This window comes from Zalophus californianus, chromosome 6 (genome assembly GCF_009762305.2).
Source record: "Zalophus californianus isolate mZalCal1 chromosome 6, mZalCal1.pri.v2, whole genome shotgun sequence".
Lineage (NCBI taxonomy): Eukaryota > Metazoa > Chordata > Mammalia > Carnivora > Otariidae > Zalophus > Zalophus californianus.
The window spans coordinates 43,500,995-43,525,988 of record NC_045600.1 but is presented as its reverse complement, the minus strand read 5'-3'; the positions used below and the strand labels follow the sequence as shown (position 1 = coordinate 43,525,988).

The 24,994-nt window shown below is 40.7% G+C and overlaps 1 protein-coding gene across 9 annotated transcripts in view; it reads left to right on the top strand.

Moving 5' to 3' along the window:
- The first annotated feature begins 16,575 nt into the window (after nucleotides 1–16,575).
- The window catches only part of KTN1 (kinectin 1), a 116,344-nt gene continuing 107,925 nt past the window's right edge, over nucleotides 16,576–24,994 (top strand). For 5 of the 9 annotated variants that reach the window (XM_027569172.2, XM_027569171.2, XM_027569169.2 and 2 more), the window contains exon 1: nucleotides 16,577–16,728. The gene's annotated coding sequence lies outside the window, so the exon portion shown is untranslated. Of the gene's footprint in view, nucleotides 16,729–24,994 lie in introns of all 9 variants that reach the window. The other 4 variants (XM_027569170.2, XM_027569166.2, XM_027569168.2 and 1 more) reach the window with 1 other exon arrangement.

Sequence of the window (24,994 nt, the reverse complement as noted above, 5' to 3'; positions counted from 1 at the left end):
ATCATTCTTCAATATGATAACAACAACAACAACAACAAAAACCATGACGCAGGGCGATGCACCCAGGGCCATGCACTATGAGACTTCTGAGGCAGAAACAGGCAGAAGAGCCTTCGAGCTGAGATCTAAAGGGCACATCTAAGCCGATCTCCAAACAAAGACTTCTGTTTAATTTTTGGCATGACAGTTCTAGAATGCACTGAGGTGCTTGTGCACAAGAGCAAAGTATGGTCGGTTCCCTTTATTTCACGCCTCAAAGTCAAGGGCTCCCTCTGTTATTTTTCCCCTTCCCCATTGTGGTCCTACCTCTTGCATCTCAGCCCAGGTCAGAGATCTGGGTGCCCCAGGTAGTGGGAGACTCCACCCAGCAGGAACATGATCACCCTGAGCAGTCAGTGTAATGTTGGGTCCATGCTGTGTGGGCTCCATGTTGTTCTGGAGGCACTTGCACCACTTACAAGAAGACACTTCATGTGTCTGTGACTTTTCATTAAGTCCTCAAATGAGACTTAAAATGGATGTTTAAAAATTAACCCCCTTTTGGGGCACCTGGGTGGCTCAGTCAGTTAAGCATCTGCCTTCAGCTCAGGTCATGATCCCGGGGTCTTGGGATCGAGCTCTGCATCGGGCTCCCTGCTCAGCAGGAAGTCTGCTTTTCCCTCTGCCTGCCACTCCTCCATGCTCGTGCTCTCTCTTTCTCTCACACTCTCTCTTTAAAATAAATAAAATCTTAAAAAAAATAATCCCCTTTCAGATACATGGTTTGCAAATATATTCTCCCATTCTGTAGGTTGCCTTTTCAGTCTATTGACTGCTTCCTTCGCTGTGCTGAACCTTTTCAGTTTGATGTAGTCCCACTTGTCTATTTCTGCTTTTGTTGCCTATGCTTTTGGTATGATATCCAAGAAGTTATTACCAAGACCAATGTCAAGGAGCTTTTCCCCTATACTTTTTTCTAGAAGTTTTCTAGTCTTAAATTTAAGTCTTTAACCCCCTCCCTCTTTTGGGGGGAGAGTCTGTGGGGGTGGGGAAGAAGGGCAGAGGGAAAGGGAGAGAGAATCTCAAGCAGAATCCTTGTCCAGTGTGGAGCCCAACATGGAGCTTGATCTCATGACCCTGAGATCATGACCTGAGCCAAAATCAAGAGTTGGACACTTAACTGACTGAGACACCCAGGCGTCCCAAGTCTTTAACCCATTTTGAGTTGATTTTTTTGTATGCTGTAAAGTAGGGATCCGATTTCATTTTTTTTTGCATGTGGATGTCCAATTTTCTCAGAACCGTTTATTGAAAAGATTGTCTTTTCTCTCTTGTGTATTCTCAGCATTCTTGTCAAAGATCATCTGATCATATGTGTGTGGGTTTGTTTTTGGGCTTTCTATTCCATTCCATTGGTCTATATGTCTGTCTTTATGCCATTACTATACTGTTTTAATTACTGTAGCCTTGTAATATGTTTTGAAATCAGGAGGATTTTTTTTAAGATTTTATTTATTTGAGAGACAGAGAGAGAGACCGCGCACAAGCAGGGGGAGGAGCAAAGAGAGAGGGATAAGCTCCCTGCTGAGCAGGGAACCTGACGAGGGGCTCCATCCCAGGACCCTTGAGATTATGATCTGAGCTGAAGATAGCTGCTTAATTGACTGAGCCACCCAGGCACCCTGAAATCAGGAAGTATTAATAACTTCATCTTTGTTCTTCTTTCTCAAGATTGCTTTGGCTATTTTGGGTCTTTTGTGGTTCCCTATGAATTTTAGGATAATTTTCTCTATTTCAGTAAAAAATGTCATTGAATTTTGATTGGGATAGCATTGACTCTGTAGATCTCTTAGGGTAGTACAAACTTTTTTTTTTTTTAGTACAAACGTGTTTAAAATATTAAGGCTTCTGACCATAGAACTCAACAGTAAAAAAACATGAATAAACTACATTAAAAATGGACAAAGACCTTAAATAGACATTTCTCCAAAGAAGATATCCAAATGGCCAACAGGTATATAAAAAGGTGCCCAGGGCTCCTGGCTGGCTCAGTGGGTAAAGTATGCAACTCTTGATTTCAGGGTCATGAGTTCAAACCCCAAGTTGGGTGTAGAGCTTACTTAAAAAAAAAAAAAGATGCTTAACATCAGTAATTATTAGGGAAGTACAAATCAAAACTACAAGGAAATACCACTTCACATCCATCAACAACTACAATAAAATAGATGTTTGTCTTTTTCTCTTAGAGTTGTAGGAATTCTTTACCTATTCCAGATACCAGTACTTTGTTGCATATATGTATTGCAAATTTTTCTCCCAGTTCTACCCTGCATTTCATTCTTTTAATGGTGTTTTTTTGACTAAGAGAAGGTCTTAATTTTAATTAAGCATAATTTTTATTATTTTGTTTTGTACTTTTACTTTTTTCTCTTATATTTTATACCTCAAGTTTATGAAGATATTCTACGTTTTCCTCTAAAAGCATTATTTTAGGGCGCCTGGGTGGCTCAGTTGGTTAAGCAACTGCCTTCGGCTCAGGTCATGATCCTGGAGTCCCAGGATCGAGTCCCACATCAGGCTCCCTGCTCAGCAGGGAGTCTGCTTCTCCCTCTGACCCTCCCCCCTCTCATGTGCTCTCTCTCTCTCTCTCATTCTCGCTCTCTCAGATAAATAAATAAAATCTTTAAAAAAAATAAAAAAAATAAAAGCATTATTTTACTTTTCATATTTAGGGCTATAATCCATTTCAAATTAATTTTTGGGTGTCTAATGTGAAAGAGGCATCACATTCTCCTTGTCCAATTGATCCACTACTATTTACTGAAAGGACAGAATGCACAAAATTTAAACTATGGATATTATGTGAGGAATGGAAGGCAGCAGTGTTCCTACACGAGAGAATGGAAGGCAGTGCTACAAGGAACAATATATTTAGGAATGAGTAAATAGGTCTGTTTGAGGTGGATAGCGAACTTTAACATCCATAGTATTACCTATTAAAAATACTGATTCCCGGATATGCAAACTGCCCCCCCCCCCCCCGCATTCAGATCAGGTCTGATGTGGATCACAAGTAATTTGTGGACTATGCTTTGAAATATGCTGGTAAAAGCATGCAGGTGCTGTATGTCTGTTTTTTTCAGATCATGCTGGTATAATTTAAAAACTTTGTGGAGTTCCTGAGTGTCAATTTATAATCCATTCCATCATATAGACGTCAGACTCACAATTCTCTTTGAAATAAGCTTTCCTCTGTCTCTGACTCCCTGTAAAACTGCTGTGGGATAATGGCCTTATATTCTTCTTAGAAGCCCCGTTGCTGAAACAGAGAAAGTCTGCCAGACATACTCTTAAAATCCTTAGAAGCCTTTCTGTCTGTCTGCAGGATCTATGAGGCACTGCCTTAAGTCTTCCTGACTTCTAAATAAAGGATCTTACAACTCTATCCTAGATTTGGTCTCTGCTCTGGAGCCCTTTGAGAATTGTTTGCCACGCACAGTACACTCCTACAGCTTGATGAGACCAGATTAACTACAGGGTTTATGAGAAGAAACCGGGAAAGAGTTGACAGATCATTCAAACCAGAAGCTGTTGTGTAAGGCTTCAGCTGCTGATTTGAACTCCTTTTAATCAAAACTTTCTTTTCTTTTTTTTAAAGATATTATTTATTTAATTAAGAGAGAGAAAGTGAGTGAGTGAGAGAGAGAGCGTGCACACGAGTGGGGAGAGGGGCAGAGGGAGAAGCAGACTCCCCCCTGAGCAGAGAGCCCGATGCGGGACTCAATCCCAGGACCCTAGGATCATGACCCGAGCGGAAGGCAGATGCTTAACCCACCGAGCCACCCAAGCACCTAAAATGTTTTTTTTCTTTCAGACATATCCATGATTTCTCTTTTCCCAATATTAAATAACTTTGACAAAAGTATTTATAGAACTCCTTAGTGGGGCATTCTTAATGCTTTGATCTGGGCTTTTTACTAATCTTGACATTGTATCCTCTACTGTCAGGCTAGGAGCTGAAAGGAGTTTGGTGTTGTTGACCCTCCTACTCTTGTCATCTTGGTTTTTTTCAATTTCCCGCACCAGCGGGAATTCACGTCTCCCATAACAGTCCCAAAGTGAGGAAATAAAGTAATAAAATAATGAATTTTAAAGTCAAAGAAGGAAAAACATGGTTTAAACAAATCCCTTTCTGTGGCTTTTAGCTGACAGTAGGAATGTCCTTTCTGGGTAATTTCATAGCAAGTGGACTCTGATAAACCCTTGCATGAATTTCTAAGCATGATGAATATTTCTTGGTCATTGTTTAAATTCAGTTTGTTGTTCCTGCAAATTCTGCTCTTCTTTATTGTTGTCACTGGAATATTAGAACTGATTCATAAGAACATAACACAAAACTAATGATCTATTTACCCCATTTTTTGGTGGAGAGTAGCACCAATGGAGTTTTTGTGGGAGGGTTTTGTTTTACCTTAGTTATTGCGGACCTGAATGAAATCCATCTTAATCTTGAGTTCTACTCTGTGATTGGTGCTATAAGCCAAGTCCATCTGCAAACAGATCTTTTGACAATCACTGATGTCATTACCCAGACACAATAGAAAATGACACTAATGTGCAATCCTTAGAAGACCAGGGTCCCTTGTCAACAAATCCCCATTGAGTAGTGATTTTTGATGAGATGCTAAAGAACACTGAGCTTTTTCTAGGTTTTGAAAGTCAGAGCTCACAAACATTTTACATGCAAAAAAATAAATTACTTACTGGATTAAATGTACAAGTATGATTTTTGGTCACTTAAGGAAATGAATGCTTTGTGAACATGACAAATCATAAACTGAAACAAAAAGAAAGAAGTTTAAATGACAGCGTTGTAAATGAACATGAAATGCTGGGTTTGGATGAGATGATTTCTATGGTTTTTCCAGATCTAACATAAATTTTCCCTAGTGCTGAAAAAATTAGATTTATGAGAATTCACCAAAAAAGATAATATCCATGCCCTAGAAAATATGGGAAAATATGAGTGAAGAGTGTAACTGAGCTGAAGCGTGTGACTTCCAAGGCTTTCTCTTCAACTTGCCAAGAAAGCATAACTCTGTCCTCAAAGGCATGTAAGCCACTGAAGATAACTGTGAGAAGTGAGCGAAAGAAGGGGCAAGCCAATGTTACCATCAAACATTTCTCCCTAGGATGCAAAATAAGTTTGGGTGTCATTAAAGATATATTTTGGGGGCACCTGGGTGACTCACTTAAGTGTCCAACTCTTGATCTCAGCTCAGGTCTTGATCTCAGGGCCATGAGTTCAAGCCCCACATTGGGCTCCATGCTGGGTACAGAGCCTATTTAAAAAAAAAAAAAAAACTATTTTGGGAGCGTAGTGATTGATTTAGCCTGATATAAACAAGATCCACCCTAAAGCAATTTTACTGAATGCCTTCAATGTCTCAAGGAAGTTATTTGGGTAACGAACTGCCCCAGTTTGTCTAGGACTGTGGAGTTTTCTGGAATGGGAGACTTTGATAAAGTTGGGAAAACCTCAGGCTATTTTGTACAAGCTGGTCACTGTAGTCGTAAGAGAACTAAGCAGAGGCCAGATACCCTTGGTACAGATCCATCACACAGTCAGTAGAGTATATCCCTCCTCTTGTTCAGTGGCTTGAGAAAACACAAAATGGCCTGACGGAAACCTCAATTTTCAGTTCAAACTGAACCATGTTATGTCTGCTGGGAGAAACCTTCCCCCTTTGGGAACTAAGACCTCTAAACCTGACGAGAGCAGAAGCAAAACTTTGTAAGTAGATGATGAGTTCTAATAACAAGAAAGGCTACTCTCCTGTCTTTCCCTTGGTTTCTGCACCTATATAATCTGTGGGGTAAAAAAAAAAAAGGAGCCATACATCTTGGTAGCTGATTTGGAGCATATACTGCGCTTTGTAGACGAGTACCCTCATGTTGCAAGGCATTGTCTTTGTCTCTCATTTGTCACCAAAACAGGGTCTTTGATAGCCATTCCAACCATTCTATAATGTCAGCCACTTCTAGCAAATCCCTTGGGTCTTAGCCCATTGCCTCACTCTTTTTGCTGTGAAATGAGTTCTTTTGTCAGAACAATATTGTGTGGGATTCTGTGACAGTGAATAAGCATTCAGTAAGTACACAGATGGTGGTGATGGCAGAAGCATTGCCTGCAGGGGAGGTAAATCCCCATCTAGAATGAGTGTCTATTCCAGTGAGGGCCAATCACTGCTCCCTTCATGATGGAAGGTGTTTAATAAAAATCAACCTGCTATCTGACGGCTGCTGTTCCACCCATGGTATGGTGCTGTGTACCAGGGTTCAGTGTAGTTTTCTGCTGGGTGGTAGGCTGGGCACTTAGCAGTGGTGGTAGCTAGATTAGTCTTGGTGAGAAGTCCACATGCTTGAACCCTTGCATAACCTCCATCCCTGCTTACTATGGCCATTTTATTCACGAGCTCATTTAATAAATTGCAGGGTGACCGAGGAAAGAGGTTGGCATAACCATACTGGCTCTTCTTGCTCCCCTGATTATAGAGAATGGCAATCTTATACCCTAGATGAGCATTCACATGGAAAAGAAATGTCCTTACATTCTATGTCAATTATTAAGTGGACATATCCACATGCTTCTTTCCCAAAACTCCTTGTTATCAGTTCTTCAATCTTGCCCTTCTAGGTCACTAACCTCCAGCCCATGAATCTGTGTAGACCTAAATATATAAGCATCTCTCCTTTCAGGCAAAGTGCACACCAAATGGATGGCTTGACTTTCTGCCCACTGGGAAGATTTATCCTCCCTATTGTCCTTCAGGGCCACCCTTGAATGGGATTATGATTCTGCAGCAGTTGACTTTCAGCTGGTGCCCACATATTGTGTAGTTGCATCTCTAAACCAGGCTCAAGTTTTTGCTTCCTTGATCAAGTGGAATTTTGTATGAGACCATAGGTGTGAGTGAAGGAGGAGTGGCTCTTGTGTAGATAGCACGTTTGTGTAACTCATTTGTGCTTTCAGAACCTGCTCAAGCTAGATCTTACATAAGCCATATCTTTTTGATGATGAACATCCTTTCCCACACCCAAAATGGGTTGATGGGTTGGATTACATCATTTATAATGGGCAGCTCAGGTCACCTGGTCACTTGGTGTCGTTTCATGGCTGGGTACTTGAACTCAATTAAGGCATAGTGGCATTCAGTATATCCCAAAACCTAGATGTTTGCACTCTGATTCTTCTATTGAGATTTGCTGGATGCCATATACAGTTTTCTCATCTCCTGTAGATACTTCCAGCATTACTGAATCTGCTGAGTCATAAGTTTCAAATGATGATAGGACACAAAAGCCCTGGACAGAGTTCTTTCTTGTTCTGGGCCCCACTCGAAGTTAGCAAACTAAATCACTCAGTAAATTAGTTAGAGTAGCAGACCCAAATGTGGTATCTATTGCCTCAGAGTCCAAAGATACCCATGATGGTTACTTTTGGGTATCAACTTGACTAAGCCACAGTATCCAAATATTTGGTCAAATATTATTCTAGATGATTCTATGAAAATAGTTTTTAGATGGAATTAACATACAAATCAGGAGATTTGGGGTAAAGCTGATTATCCTTCCCAGTGCGGTGAGCCTCACCTAATCAGTTGAAGGTCTTACTAGAGAAAGCCTGACCTCCCTGGAAGAAAAGAAATTCTGCCAGTAGACTACCTTGGGACTTGAACTGCAACATTGGCTCTTCTCTGAGTCTCCATCCTGCCTGCCCACCCGTAAGATTTTGGACTTGCCTGTTTCCAGAATCACATGAGTTAAGCAATCACCAATTCCTTAAAATAAATCTCTCTCTCTCTCTTTCTCTCTCTCAATATATATTATAACCTATTAGTTCTATTTCTCTGGAGAATGTGGACTAATACAGTTGCCTTTTCCTTAGTGGTAGGGGTTGCAAAAATGGACCAACTTGGCCCTTGCTTGGGAACACAGATTATAATATAAGACAAGGGAGGAACTGCAAAGTGAGAGAATAAAGGGACAAGGCTGGAACCCTGAGGGACAGCAACACAAAAGTGACAGAGAAGAGAAACTCAAGAGGAGATTGAGAAGGAGCTTCACACTACAGAGAAGGACAAGAGAAGACAGAAGAGCCATGTAGTTATGGTCCCTCTAGTCAAGGAAAGAGAAGCATTTCCAGAAGTAATCAGTGGTGTCAAGTGACAAAGAGGGGTTAGCAGTGGAGAGATCATTGATGACAAGTGTTTCAGAATCCAGCTGTGGTTGCCGGAGGAGGTTACGGTAGTATGAGGAATAAGTGAATGGGTAGTGAGTATACAGTCAAGTAAGTTGTCTCTTAACAAGCAATCAACCGGGCGCCTGGGTGGCTCAGATGGTTAAGCGTCTGCCTTCGGCTCAGGTCATGATCCCAGGGTCCTGGGATCGAGTCCCACATCGGGCTCCCTGCTCCTTGGGAGCCTGCTTCTCCCTCTGCTTCTCTCTCTCTCTCCTCCTCTGTCTCTCATGAATAAATAACTAAAATCTTAAAAAAAAAAAAAAAAAAACAAGCAATCAACCAACCAATCAAAAACCTGGCTTTGCAGGGGATGGGGTAGATGGGGTGGTCTAGAATTTGAAGGAACTCCTCCTCTCCCTCCATTTGAGTGGAGAGAGCCCTGAATGCATGAATGGCTGACAGAGAGGGAAAGAGTGAAGATACAGACAGAAAGCGTATTGCTGATTAAGTGAGGTCCCTGAGGAGGCCAGGAGGGCTGACATCCAGAGTTCTGTGTTATGAGAGTAGGCATCCAGAGGAATTATTCTATAGCCATCACAGAATGATGATTTGTTAATGGAGCTTACAATATGTTTTCTTTGTCTTGTAAATACAAAATTTCCAAAACAAGGGTGCCTGAGTGGCTCAGTCGGTTAAGCATCTGCCTTCAACTCAGGTCATGATCCTGGGGTCCTGGGATTGAGTCCCGCATTGTGCTTCTTGCTCAGTGAGGAGTCTGCTTCCCCCTTTCCCTCTGCCTCTCCCCCCTGAGCACTGCACACTTGGACACTTAACCACTGTGACAACCAGGTGCCCCTGGAGGACACAATTTTTTAGATGCACATTTTATATTTAAAAATCTAATGTGATGCTGTGCATGTTGCAAATATTGCTGATTTGGTTTGATTTGATCTGCCCTCCCCAGGTCACACTCTTAAGAATTATTTGGGCAGTAGTGGTGATGGTTTATGCTGAAATATTCATGTTCTCTTGCCTGACTTCTTAGGCCATGGTTCATCCCTGCAGCATGGCTGGTTAGGATGAAGCTTGTAGGCAATAGTGTGAAAGAGAGTTTTGTTTTGTTTTGTTTTTATGTGAGAGTAAGCAGCCTGCATATTGACCACATTTTTTTCTTTCGGCCTTATTGGATAACTAATACTAATGAACAGATCTAACCTACTAAACAAATAACACCCGTCCTGTGAAGACTCAAGAATGAAGAATTCATCTTCTTCGACCCTGAGCATTATTTAGGTGTCGGATTAATAAAGGTGCAGCATCCGCTATTAAAGAGTGCCATGAAAATGTTAAGAGAGGACCCCAAAAATGAGGCAAGAACTGGAAAGTAAGACAGGGTAGTAACTGGATTAGAGAAAGGAGAACATTGTGAGGGTGATTTTCCTAAACTCCTCAAGTACTTATAAAGAAATGAGACTATCACAGAAGGTGCAAGAAAAGGTTTAAAACCACACTGATTTTTGTCCTTACATTTTTCTGTTTTCTGCAAATTTTCTGTAACAACCATATGTTTCTTTTGGATTTTTTTCTTCAGCATTTTATTGTGGAAAACTTTCAAACACACAGAAAAGTTGAAAAACAGTGTAATGTACACCTGCATGCCTACCTCTTAGACTCAACAGTTGTTGACATTTTCTCATATTTCCTTTATCCATATATAGTTTTGGAGAATCATTTGAAAGTATGTTATAGACATCATGATTTTTCACCTAAATACTTCAACAGGTGTTTCTGGAAAGGGATCAGACATAGTTACTTATTGCAACCACATATATTGTTACACATGAGAAAATTAACAATAGTCCTCTAATATTATCCAATACTCAGTCCATATTCAGATAACCCCAAATTGTACCCCAAATGTCTTTCAATAATATTTTTTGTATGATGATCTGATCAAGGATAACTTATCACATTTCTTTGTTCTGTCTCTTTAATATATAGCAGTCCTGCCAACTTCCTGAGTTAAAGTCAGAAAAAATAGATGATAAACAGGACATTACCTAAAATTTTTGCATATGTTACTTCATTTGGCATTTACAATCATACTTATGATAAAAATGTGCACAGATTTTTAAAAACGGAAGAAATTTAAAAATGTTACCTCTTGAGGTAGGTCTATAGGTAATAAATTTTTTTACTTCTATTTATTTATTTTTCTTTGCCAAGTGTATTTTAACAACGAACGTGTAATTAAAAAGGTGTCCAAGATGGAGGTTAGACTAACAGAAGGATTACACAGTGCGGGGGGCGGGGGTGTGTGTGCAGGGGACACTAAACATTTTAACACTGAAGTGGCTGTTTGAGGAGCGATGTTGAATTATATGTAATGTTTTTAGAGATAAGAACGATTTCTACCTATCTGGGAGGGGTAGGAGTGGTTTGGCCTGAGGTGACAGGAGAGATGTCAGCTCTCTTTTTTTTGTGCTGTACAAGCAATTTATCCACTATCCTGTTGGCATGTCAAGGGTAGAGTGGAAAAAGCTTGGATTTGGGAGTTTCAGATTTAGCTTTGCCACTAACTAGCCATTTGGCCTAGGCAGGGTAGTTGACTTTCTGAGCCTACTTTCTCAACCATAAAATGGGCTTAATTACATCTCACTCAACTGTTGTTAGAAATAGCAATTATAAGCAGTATATAAAAAGTAGCTGATATTATAGTTATAATTCAGATATAATTTAAACAATACCTTATTTAATATTTATATTGAGTAAGAATCTGTCATAAGGTGGTTAGTCTATAATAACAGTTATATTATTATTGTGTTTCAAAATATTTAAAAATACATGATCTCAGTGCACTTGGCTGGCTTGGTCAGTAGAACATGTAACTCTTGATCTTGGGGTTGTGAGTTCAAGACCCAAGTTGGGTGTAGAGATTACTTAAAAAAAAAAAAACAAAACCCACATGATCTCATTTAATTCTCACACTAACTCTTAGAGCAAAGTACTCTTATCCTCTGTAATCAGTGAGGAAACGAAAACTCTGAGAGGTGAAGTGACTTGTCCTAAGTCACACAGCTAGAGAGCAAAATCAGGTTCTGTGACTGCAAATTCAATATTTAACAAAAATTCTTATAAGAAAGTATATAAAATCATGGAATCAACAATTAAAGAGGTTGGAGCGCCTGGGTGGCTCAGTCGTTAAGCGTCTGCCTTAGGCTCAGGTCAGGATCCCAGGGTCCTGGGATCGAGCCCCACATTGGGCTCCCTGCTCAGCGGGAAGCCTGCTTCTCCCTCTCCCACTCCCCCTACTCGTGTTCCCTCTCTCTTGCTGTGTCTCTCTCTGTCAAATAAATAAATAAAATCCTAAAAAAAATAATTAAAGAGGCTTTAAATTTAAAGGTTGTTTCTTCCAGTTACTATGTATACTTGGACAAAGTGTACATTTTTCAATACTGAATTCTTTTTTTACAATTTAAATTCAATTAGCCAACACATGGTACATCACTGGTTTCAGATGTAGTGTTCAACAATTCATCAGTTGTGTATAACATCCAGTGCTCATCATATCATGTGTTCTCCTTAATGCCCATTACCCAGTTACCCCATTTCCCCACCCAACTCCTCTTCAGCAACCCTCAGTTTGTTTCCAATAGTTAAGAGTCTCTCATGGTTTGTCTCCCTCTCTGATTTCTTCCCATTCAGTTTTCCCTCCCTTTCCTTATGGTCCTCTGCACTGTTTCTTATATTCCACATATGAGTGAAACCATATGATAATTGTCTTTCTCCAATTGACTTATTTTGCTTAGCATAATACCCTCCAGTTCTACCCACGTCGATGTAAATGTTAAATAGTCATCTTTTCTGATGGCTGAGTAATATTCCATTGTATATATATACCACATCTTCTTTATCCATTCTTCTGTCCATGGACATATCATCTCCTTCCATAGTTTGCCTATTGTGGACACTGCTGTTATATACATTGGGGTGCAGGTGCCCCTTTGTTTCACTACATCTGTATTTTTGGGGTAAATACCCAGTAGTGCAATTGCTAGGTTGTGGGGTAGCCCTATTTTTAACTTCTTGAGGAAACTCCATACTGTTTTCCAGAGTGGCTGCACCAGCTTGCATTCCCACTAACAGTGTAGGAGGGCTCCCCTTTCATCACATCCTTGCCAACATTTGTTGTTTCCTGTCTTGTTAATTTTAGCCATTCTGACTGGTGTGAAGTGGTATCTCATTGTGGTTTTGATTTGTATTTCCCTGATGACAAGTGATGTTGAGCATTTTTCATGTGTCTGCTGGCCATTTGTATGTCTTCTTTGGAGAAATGTCTGTGTCTTCTGCCCATTTTTTGACTGGATTATTTGTTTTTTGGGTGTTGAGTTGGATAAGTTCTTTGTAGATCTTGAATACTAGCCCTTTACCTGATATGTCATTTGCAAATATCTTCTCCCATTCTGTAGGTTGCCTTTTAGTTTTGTTGACTATTTCTTTTGCTGTGCAGAAGATTTTATCTTGATGAAGTCCCAATAGTTCATTTTTGCTTTTGTTTCCTTTGCCTTTGGAGACGTGTCTAGCAAGAAGTTGCTGTGGCTGAGGCCGAAGAGGTTGCTGCCTGTGTTCACCTCTAAGATTTTGATGGATTCCTGTCTCACATTTAGGTCTTTGATCCATTTTGAGTTTATCTTTGTGTATGGTGTAAGAGAATGGTCCAGTTTCATTTTTCTGCATGTGACTGTCCAATTTTCCCAGCACGATTTATTGAAGAGACTTTTCTTTTTCCATTTCAATACTCAATTCTGTTAGAGTTTATAGGACGGTGGCTGGTAGCCATTTTCATATTGCTGATTTAGTTGAATGTTGTATGTGTGCTCATTATTTATGCTAATGACAGAAAAGATATCATGAGTAAGTGAAACCTATATATAAATGAAAACTTATGTTTTAAATGTTTGTGTATCTAAGGGTTTATACCTTGGGAGTTAATATAGTGCAGTGGGACATGCATGAGAATTGGAGTCTGGGTTTAGGTGCTGGTTTTTGAGTTCTGTGTCCTTGAGCTAGTTACTCAGTGTAAGCCTCATACTATATTATAGGGTGGTTTTGGTAATTGTGTGAACTCGTGTACATTAAGTACCTTCACAGTGCATAGGCACAATCAATACTGGTTCGTCTTTCCTCATTTAATCCACCAGTTTTCAATCACTGGACAAGCCTTTGAAGATGCGAGACATGAAAGTGGCTTTAACATTAAATTATGCTACAAAGTAGTTTTACGTCACTACCCATTCCTGCCCAAGTTTCCCTTGAAAATCCCAGTGAAGTCTTGCGGTTGTATGGGTAAAGTCGGAACTCCCTTCTGCTTATATGAGACTCTAATATTTCTTGCAGCTACTTAGAAGTGGAAGAAAGATTGTTCTGCTTATCTATTATTGATTAACAAACCACTTAAAAATCATAAAAATTATATGGGGTCAGAAATTCAATTGGGCCTTGGCTGGGTGGATTCTTCCCCTTCATGTGGTATTAAGTAGGGCCACTGGTGCTATCTGGGGTTCTAGAAGACTTCATTCATATATCTGGCACAGTGGTAGGTACAGTTAGAAAGCTAGGCCCAGGTGGGTCTCTCTTCCTTCCCATGTAGTCTCAGGACCTCCCCACATGGTCTCTCCAGCAAGCTAGTTGGACTTCTCACATAGTAGCTCAAGGCTCTAAGATCAATGGTTCTAAGGGACAGGAAGTGGAGCTGCCTGTCTCTTAGAGCCTGGGCCCAGAACTTGGGATATTTACTTCTAACATATCCTATTGTTCACAGCAGTCACAGATCCTGCCCAGGTTCAAGAGTGGGGGACACAGACCCTACCTCTCCATGCAGAGTGGCAATAATTTGTCATGAGAGCACTTGAATACCATATGCCTGAAGCGACTACCTGTCAAAGAGGTACAATGCAGATTTCGAATAAGCACTGTTATATGCCAGATACTTCGTTGGAGTAGTTGATTACTTGTAGATCTGCAGCTGCAGATGTTCCTACGTACTTACACTTTTCATTACTTGGGAGGAGAAGGTATACCTGGAATCTGCCCTTTAGTTTTAGTTCTGTGAATCACTTCATTATACTTTCATCTCTGCCATCCCTGATCTGGTGGAGTAGGAGATGTAATCTGTTATTCACATATTACTCAGATCTCTACATAACTCACCACTTCTGGGAAATCTTCCCTAGCCAAAACAGGAATAGCCAGCTTTCTCTCTCTCCACTAGAGAGATGTGTACTGTCTTTAAAACTTTTCCAAAATTCAGAACAGAGAGAATTATTATCGGAAGGCACGCTCCAGTAAGTTGCACTTTGTTAAATTAAAAAAAAAGATGAGTACTCTTTAAGTAATAGTGTTACACTTAACAATTTTCAATCAAATTTAATTTCTTAGTTGTTACAGTTAAAGATACCTCAGATGCTAATCCTTTTTAGCAGGTTAGTTGCTGTCTCAGTAACTTTGGAAGGTAGTAAGCAGCAACCAAGATTAATTATATTTTAGGTTAATTATATGCGTTATAGGTAATTATACCATACTATATTTCAAAACTTAGAGGATAGGTCTTAATTCCTAATAGGGCTTACCATGCATAACAATTCTAGTTAGTCTTTTCGTTAAGATGTGAATAAATAGGAAGTTTATAAAAATGAAGCAACTAATCACTTTCCTTTTAAAAAGTCAAAGTTCAATCACCCAGAAAAAACAAAATAGCTGATACATTTATGCTTCTTTGTTTCAAACTGTGGAACACAAAAATAAGTGTGCTCTGACTGTAAAACTTAGTATATTCAGGGTAAACATGTCCCCAAACTCCACTTATTGTCTTATGTACAAATGTACTTAAATATTACTCTCTCTACAATGACACTGAGGTTTTACTGAAGTCAGGAAAATTACAGAAATTTTTATTCTAGCCTAAAACGTGCTTTAGTACTAACCAGAGGAAATTAGGTGGCTATTTGTAACCTAATCAAGAGTCCTTAAACTCCATTATACAAATGATGCACTTCCCCCTTTGTATTGGGTCTAATGGCTTCACTCTTCAATAAAGCTGGATCCTTTGGCACACACTCAGGACACAGCCAGTGGTTTAGAGATAGATTGCTTTGGGGGCATTGGAGCAGCTGAGAGACTGAGTTACCCTACTGAGAAAGGAAAAAGAGGACACTTCTGGAGTTAAAATAAGACAGAATGCATCTTTGGAAGATATAGTGGCTGGAGACTGGCAGAATTCTCAACATCTCAGGCTAACATGTACTTGTTCATTTTTCATTTGTATTTTGGAGGTGCTCAAGAAAGCTTAGGCAAAAATAATTAGAATTCAAATGTATAGTGCGTTTTTTAGCCAGCCCATATACAGGAAATTCTCTGTTGGTGTAGGAACTGTTCTGATGTTCATTCTTTAAAGATTGCTCCTATTCCCTCTTGGTCAGGATGTAGGGGGAGGAGTTAGTGAAGAGTCCCTAATTTTATTTATCTCGGTCCACACTCTAAAAGCGTTTAAATCATTTTGAGTTCCCACAACGTTTGAAGAGAGCTTGGGGTGTTTTGTGTATGTTCTGGGCAGTGCCTGGCATTTTGCAAGAGACTGATGAGCAGTAAGTAATGATAATCAGCACATCTCCTTTGCCAGTAGACCAGGAAGATCGCTGCTATCCTCTCAGCAAAGAGCAAACTAATAAGCAGGGATTCGGGCCAACCTCTCCTTTCCGCTGCAGCTTCTTGTTATTTACTCCGGCTTAATGAAAGGCCACCAGCTGTCAGACACAACAGCTTCATAATATTTGCATACAATTTGTTTGGGTCGGTTTTTAATTTCTCTCCCCGCTTGAAGCTGGGGTTACCCGAAGGAGAATTCAGAGAAACTCTGGAGACAGAGGAGCGGAAGATTTCGTTTTCCAGTGTTTTCTGGGAAGAAATTTGGGACGAACAGGGTGAAATCGGGTACCATTTGGTTAAGGTTTAAAAAAAAATCATCCAGTGTGGGGGGCCAGGTGGTTCTTCAGTGGGAGGGCCACGCAAGACGAAACCAGCTTTGGGAAAAGAAGGGAGAGAGAACGAGAGCAGGGCTAATGAATGAAGGGAATTCCGCTGAGCCGCCAAACCCTGTGCTCCCACCTCCCATCTAGCTTCGGGACGTTGCCTCGGGAGGAAAGCCCCGGAATCCCGAGCCAGCCCCACACTGGGGCTTACGGGAGCCCGCGGACGGGCGCGCGGGGGGCCGAGGCGGCGGGCGCCTGTCCCTTTAAGGGGCCGGTCCCCGGGCACCGCCGGCCCAGACGCCGGGACGTGCCGGGGGCCGCCCCGCCCCGAAGCCGCCCGTTTCCTGCCGGGCGGCGCGACGGCACCTGAGCAACTGCGGCGGCGGCGGCGGCGGCGGCGCCTCGGAGCGGGCGGCCCGGGCTGTAGTGCCCGTGCCGCCGCGTCCTCCCGGTCTCCTTCCCCGGCTGTGCAGGATAAGGGTGAGCAGGCTGCGCCGGGCCGGCCGCGGGGACCGCGGTGGGGGAGGACTGTGCCAGTCGCGGTGTCCCAGGGCGGGCGGGAGGGCCGCGCCGGACGGGGGGCGCGGCCCTGGGGCCCGGACATCGTCCGCTGGTTGTCGCCGCCCGCCGGCTAGGCCTCGGGCGCCGGGTCGCCACGGCGGGGCCCCCGCCTGAGCCGGGCCGCCGCGGCGGGCGGGCTCCTAGGGGCCGCTTGGCCTCGCCGCGCCGCCCAGGGCCCGACCCGGGCTTCGCCGCGACGCCTGCGAGCGCGTCCGGGGAGTTCCCTGGGGACGTCTCCCGGTGCGAGGTTGGCCGAAGAGGGCCCTGGGGTGACCGAGGCGCCTATTTTTAGCTGGGCCTGAAGGTCCCCAGGAGGAAGGCGGATTACCGCCTCCTCGGCCGATGGACAGAGGGAGCCCGTCTCCGGCGGCGTCCCTGGGCCGGAGCTGGGCCATGCTTACGCCATGCTGGAATTTCAGTTCTCGCTGTCCCTCCGGATACTTAGGGAACCGGCGCTGGCCCCCTTCCCAGTGCCCCCTCCCACCGCCGTGTGCGTGTCCCCGGGTCGCGGTGGGGGGCGGTTGGGGCTGGGAAAGCGGCGTGAGGGGAGTTTGGAAAAATGTGTGGACCGCCCTCGAGACGGGGGAAGTTATCCCTTCCTCTCCCCGAGGGGTGTGTCTTCCTTAGTGAGTCCCCCTCCCCCCTTCGGTTCCCAACAATGAGATTTTTGGCTTTGGGGAGCTCGGCCGAAAACCAAACCCGTAGACTAGAAAAGTCGTTCGGTAATCAGACACCTGGTGTGGGATGTGCAGCCCCGCACGTTTGTCGTGAAGGAGCATGTGTGCACCGGAGACGGGCAGCTCCCCACGCGGGGAGCGGTATCCTAACCTCGTACAGCTGCAGCTTGATGAGGTTAAAGAGCGGGCTGTTTAATTTTAGCCATTCCTTCTCCCGGAGGAAGGAGGAATCGAAATTCGTATTTGGGCCTGTATCAGAGAAGGATTCCTTAGCAGACATGTGAATATGCACTGCCCAAAGAGCTACCTATTTAAAGTTGTGGGGTTTTTTGAGATGCTTTGTGGAAAGTCCTGAAAATTTTAGACCCCCGTACCCTGCTATAGATAAATACCTTGGTGTGTACGAAACACTTTGAATTGCCGTAGGAATTGATTAAAAGTTCGAGTTCTTGCTAAATTAGGTTGCACTTGTTCTCTCTACCTCACCTAGCCGGCAACTGGCAACACTGTCTCCAGCTTGGCTAAAAGGGTTGTTAACAAGACTGGGATGATCTTCCCAAGAATAACGTTGAGTACTCTGGAGTTGATTTGTATTTGGGGTGGACGGGCATTGTTATATAGACTTTCATATTTACTGTGTTCTTATAAACAAGCTGCCCCCCTCTACCTTCAGCTTACGACTAACAAGAAATAGCTGGGCTTATTGTTTGTAGGTTCTAAGAAAGATTCATTCCCCTCTGTAACACTGAATTAGAAATGACTTTTCTAATTTTGCAGCTTGAGCAGTCATAACAGTTATCTGTCAGGTATGCTTGGAGAATGAGGTGTTCTGTTTACCTTTCTGAGACTCATACTGAAACTTAAAATATAAGAAAGCCTAATGAAAAATTTTCTTAAATGTATTAAGCACTTTAAAGTTATAAAGGATATTGAGTATTAACCTTTTGATGACTCAGGGTCAACATTTTTTTTGTGGAGAACCATGAATTTATGGTTTTGTTCCCAATTTAGTTTTTTCTGTATCATTCCTTAGCATCAGTGTCTCTTCTGCTTGATGATGTGTTTTCTTGGGTCTCACCCCAAGTCTCCTTCCAGTTTGTAGGCCTTAATCTACTTTCAGTAGGGAAAACATTTTAATAATTAGATGTTAAATAACAGTCAATATGGCTTTTCTAAAGGGCCAAAGAAGTGAAGGCTTTTTTGAGGCTTAACTTCTAAATGACTCATGTTAGATTGTTACTGTTATTGAAGTAAAAATTGAATTTTACTTGAAAAGATATGGAAGATGTATTTTTAATTGAATGGTTATTATAATTTTTGTATAGCAAAGAAAGTTTTAATCTAAAAGATCTCATAATACTTTGTAAAAATTTAAGTTGTTAGTAAACAATGTTTCCAGGGAAGGTTTTGGTTTTTTTTAGGGATCTGACCTCTAATATGTAATAAGAAATGTAGAGAGATCATGCTTTGCAGGAACATTCAAATATTTGAGGATAACATCTTATAAGCTGCTTGTTCTTGTACTGTTTATGTTTTTATTATTTTGAAGGTAATTCCAGAGTATACTTAGAGGTTAGAAGCAAGTAACTGGTTCTTTATAAATAACATTGATTACTCTTATGCATAAGTAGAGTTGGGTTTTATTGCTTTCTCTTTCAGTTTTTGTGAACATGATTTTGGATGTTCTGATCTTAAAAATGTAGTTTATATGCAAATCAAAGGGAAAACATTGGTTTAGATAAGAGTATAAGCTACTTTTTCTATAAACAGAATTAAATGGGAAAAATTTTAGGTACTATGATCTGAGGAGTTTGATTAACTTAACCTGCTGTATCTGAGCTCTAGAAAAAGAAAAGTAATGACAATTTATAATTGCATGCTGGGCTGTTCACTTGCTGTTTAAATATTTTTTGGTGTTTGAAAGAAAGAGCAGTGCAAACCATTTAGGTTCCCCCCCCCCGTAGTTTAGGCTTTAATGTTCGAAAGATAAAATAGGCAAAATGTACTTTTAGTACTAAGACTAGTTTTAGTAGAGACTCCGGTAGGAGATAGAGTATTCCTAGGAATTTAAGAACTGTTCCACTCCTTTTGAAAAAGTTGTGATTTAATATTTTACGTATCACATAACTACTACAAGTGGATTAAGAACTTTTAACTTAAATCTGGTTTCAGCAAAGTGATTTGTATACTAAGTAGAATTTAAATTAATTTGTTTATACTCCCCCCTCCTTCCAGGACATTGCTCTTTGGGTTTCACCCCTCACTAATTGCTTTGCTCTTTCTGCCTTGTGATTCATCCTCTACTCTTGAAGTAGAAGTGCTCAGTTCTTGCTTCACTTTTCTTTTTATACTCCCCTGGTGATCTCATCCAATGTCATAAATACCTATATGCTCATGGCTTCCATATTTATATATCCAGCCCAGGCTTTCCTTCTGTACTCTATACAACCTGTTCTGCATTTCCACTTGTAGGTGAAGTAGTCAAAGTGAACTTCCATTTTTCTCTTTAAAACTGCCTCAGGTGCAGTCTACTCCATCTCATTTGATGGCAGCTCCATCCAACATTCAGGCAAAAGAAAAGTTGGAGTCAGTCCTGACTTCTCTCTTTTATCTTTTACACTTGGCATTCTTGGCTCTATCTTATCTTGGAAATATATCCAGAATCAAGTCACTTCTTACCACCTCTATTGCTCGCTAGGTGGGCCCAAGCCATCTTATCTTTAGCATAGATTTTTGCGATTAGCCTCCTGGCTGGCCTTCCTGCTTCTTCACTAGCTCCCTGTGGTCTTTTTCAACTCAGCAAACAGATCCTATCACTTCTCAAAACACTGCAGTGACTTCTCTTGTGCAGAGTAAAGGCCAAAGTCCCTATGGCCTGCAGTACCTTACAGAATCTACTCTTCCCATTCTCTTTTAACTCACAAGTTAGCTACTACTCTGCTCCCTGCTTATTTCTCTCCAGCCCCACTTGCTGTCTGAAGGCCTTTAAATGACTGCTGTCCCTCCTTGGATCACGTTTTCCCTGAGATATCAGCATGGCCAACTCTCTAGTCTCCTTCAAATCTTTGTCCTTCAAATGTTTTTCAAAAGGTCTGTCTTACCGCTTTACTTAAAGCTGCACTCCCTTGGGGTGCCTGGGTGGCTCAGTCGGTTAAGAGTTCAACTCTTGGGGCACCTGGGTGGCTCAGTCCCTTAGGCGGCTGTCTACGGCTCAGGTCATGATCCTGGGTCCTGGGATCAAGCCCCGCATCGGGCTCCCAGCTCAGCGGAGAGCCTGCTTCTCCCATTCCCTCTGCCTGCTGCTTGGCCTACTTGTGCTCTCTATCTCTCTGTCAAATAAATAAAATCTTTAAAAAAAAGTTCAACTCTTGGTTTTGGCTCAGGTCCTCATCTCAGGGTGGTGATGCAGCCCCTAGTAGGCTCCAAACTCAGCTGGGGAGTCTGCTCGAGATTCTCTCTCCCTCTCTCCCGCTCCCTTTCTCTCTCAAATAAATAAATAAATGAATTTTAAGAAAAACATAAAGCTGCACTGCCCTACTTAATGAGTCTTGTATCCTGCTCTGTTTTCTCCACGGCATTTGCCACCTTCCAACATACTATATAATTTCCTTGTTGATTGTGTTCATTGTCTCTCCTCTCTGCCGCCAACACACACTATAATGTAACCTCTTTGTAGGCAGGACTTTTTGTCTGTTTTGTTTATTGATGGATCCTAAGGGTCTCAGGCAGGTATTCAATAAAGATTTATTAAATATCTGTTCATTATAAGTGAATTAAATCCTTATCCTGCAGTTTCTTACTGTGATGGATACCTCATTCTTGAACATACGGAGTTTTCAGTTTGCTCCTTTCCTAGGAACAGAGAACAGAAGAAAAGTTGCAGGAGGCCTTTGGGAACCCCTTTTTGGGAGGTAGTGATGTTAGAGTGTTGTGGAGATCATCTGGACCTTTCCTGTGCGATTAGGACCATTGGTTGGGTAACTTAAAAAGTTGGTTAAAACAAGAACTCAAATATCTGTGTACCTTAAGTGTTTTGTTTTAACTTAAAACATTTATTATTGTCTGTCTTTTTATTTGGATCAATCTCTTGTCTTTGAGTAGGGGTTACTGATCTCTTTTCTATAAATTATACCCTACAAGCATTGCCTGTGGTTTCTAGTATTGGTTTCTTTAAAACAGAATGAAAATGTAGGCACTGGGAAACTTTCCAAGTTAAAAATCATTCTAGATTTTCCATTCATTCATTAAGACCTTCCAAAGGATGTAACTTAGTTTTTATAGAAATAATAGCTTCTGTTTTTATTCTCCTGTTTAATGAATTTATAGAAATAAGTGAGTATATAGGAGAGTAGACTGCTCGCCAGAAATATTTAGCTTTCTGTAGACACTAGCCCATGTATTTTTACCAAGGGGAGAAATGTCATTTACTCCAGTGAGAGAGGTCCTTTAAGATAGCTTCCATATTGAATAGGTTTCATGGGGGCCATAGTATCCTAGCTGCCTACCATTACTGGAGGAAAACGTCCTTTATCCACATTTCTTTATTTTGATTGGTTAGTAACAGTTATGATTAGTTATCAGAACTTACATGATTCTCAGTAATTGTCTATCAAGAGACCTGATGTTATGCTACATTCTCACTGGAAAATGTGGGACAGTTATTACTTATTTTTGCACCTGAGTCATTTAAGTTGCCAGGGAAACAGTCTGGCCTGGTGTAATAAGCTGGAAGTCAGTGCTTAGGAGACCTACAGGTTTTGAACTTTAATAACTCCAAGATTTTATGCAAGTTTCTTTTTTCTCAGTACTTTATATAATGTATAGTGTAATAGAAAAAGCATGGTAGGGACTCTGAAGAGCTTAAGTTTGGTCTTGCTAGTTAGTACCACTTACTGTATGTGTGAACTTAACTATCTTACTTAACCTTAACCTGCCTAAGGCTCATTTGCCTTGCTTGTATTATCTTACTAGTTGCTACATAAGTGATAGCTACTTATTAGAGTGCTTATTTGCTGTAAGTCTCTGTAAACACTTTATGTACAGTACCATATATAATCCTTTCAAACAGTTTTATGAGAGGTACTATTTGGTGGAAACTAGGGAGACAGGTTAAATAATTTGTCAAAGAGCAGCAAGTAAGAGGAGGAACCTGAATGTGAACTGAGGTATTCTGACTCTAGAGTCCATCCTCACTCATTGAGCTGTTTAAGTATGTTTTCTATAAGCAAATAAAGGGGTGCCTGGCTGGCTCAGATGGTAGAGTGTGCCACTTTTGATCTTGGGGACGTGAGTTCAAGCCTCATGTTGGGTATAGAGATTACTTAAAAAAAATAAAAATAAGGCACTGTCCATGTGCAATTATCTATTTAGGTGTTAGAAAGCTACATTAATGTTATACAGATTTTTTTCTCCCAGTTAGAGGATTGACTCTTAACGTTAGTGACTTAAATTTGAGAACTTGCAATTTTTTGAGTGGAGAAAATAGTAAAAGCAACTTAAAATCAAATGCTATAAAATGTTTTATGTAGAAAATAGGTAGACTATGATCTTTCTAGATTTTAAGAAGTTTTTTCAGTTTCAATTCCTGTGAATGTATTATGAGTTACTGCCATGTGATCTTGTAGGCATTGCTTACTGGCTATATCAGAAAGGCCAACCTTTATCACCCTGCCTTTTTACTCTATTCTTTGTCCCTAGCCTTATTTTTCTTCATTGGTCAGTTACTACTACCTATCATTATAGTATATGCTTTTTTATATTGTTTGATAGCTGTCTCACCTATAAGAATATAAGCACTATGAAGTGGCAACTTTGTCTTGTTTACCACTGAACTATATCTCTGGTAGGTGGTCATTTCAATGAATGAATGAGTTGCTTAACTGAACATGATTAGGACTCAACTGAGCCTTCTGCTTATCATTTGTGCCAGTCTTCTCTGTTAGCAAGGCTAGTTGCTTTACATGAAATGCCATGCAAAATGAGACTTCCAGAATAAGGGTTTCAGGGTTACTCTTGGGAGCAGAATGGAAAGCTATTTAATACACGAATTTCGGAATTTGTGTATTAAATACACAAAAATTTATCTGTGCATAGTACCAGTTAACTTTGTTCATCAGTAATGTAAGTGTACTGAGTAAAATGTGTACATAATTTAGTGATTACATGTGTTTAGATCTAGTCTTTGAAGTAAACTTGAACAAGCTGAACTGTACATTGAAAGCTCCCAAGTGTTCTGAATGCTATGTTGCTGAACATTTAAAATGTTTCCTTACATTTTTAATATCCACACACAGGTTCAATTCATTTATGTTGCTTCTGACCCATACTTACTTAGTTTATTGGGAAGTAATGTTTATTTGAAATTTGCTCTGTAATTCTTTTACAGTTTTCATAACCTGAATGTCTGAGGTTGACTGACGGTTATGATTTCTGTGATGTGAATTTCTCAAGCTTGTCATATCATTTGGTACTCTTCATTTCTGGGTACAGTTTCAGATATAATACTTGTGGTTGGTACACTGTTCTGATGAATGGGAGTAATTTCTTAAGTCATTTTAAGTTTGACCTAGATGTTAACTGTAATTTTAAGTTTAAATTGGATCCTTTGTAAAAGTGACTTAGTTCTTTTGTTCCTTTGGTGGTTGGGGGTAGGGGAGGGCCCAAAAATTGCATTTAGTTTTAACCTGAACAAAATCTTTCTGAACTTGAAATTTTTGGAGCACTTTTCAAGTAAAATACACATTTAAGATTAGCCTTGGAATTATGTAAAATATAACCCATGCATTTACCTTGTCTGATAGGGGTAGGGGAGAAAAGAAATACTTTATAAATATAAAATAAATGTAAAATGAGCAAGGCTGAATTCTTGTCTGCTTGTCTAGCATTATTTATCTGGCATAAGTTGAATAATTATATTCCATATTCTTTCAGTTTTATTTAAGCAAAACGTCCCAGTAGCATTTAAAATAACATACTACTTTTTAAAAAGATTTTATTTATTTATTTATTTGTTTGTTTGTTTAGTAATCTCCACACCCAACGTGGGGCTTGAACTCACAACCCCAAGATTAAAGAGTCAATCACTTCACCAACTGAGCCAGCCAGGTGCCCCTAAAATAACACACTATTTTTGTGGAAGGAGTTTTAGTTATTACTTTTGAGTTACTTTACCTGATTTCTTAAGGTAGCTTTCTGCTAGGTCAAGAAAATCCTGGGTATTTTTGGTAAAGATTTTAGAAATTTCTTATTTTATATTTTGAAGTATTTGCTTTTATTTTTGGGGGGCAGAATTTGTTTCAAAGTATAACTTTCTAGAGGTATTCAGCACTGTCATAATTATATTGTATAAATTTAAGAAGCGGGGAAGTATATGCCTGTTTGCTTGTTAGTTTTAAATTTACGTTTACCTCTTTGTACTTGTCATCTTTTTATTTTATTGAAAATTGAAACAAATATTGAGGGGCTCCTGGGTGGCTCAGTCAGTTGAGTGTCTGCCTTTAGCTCAGGTC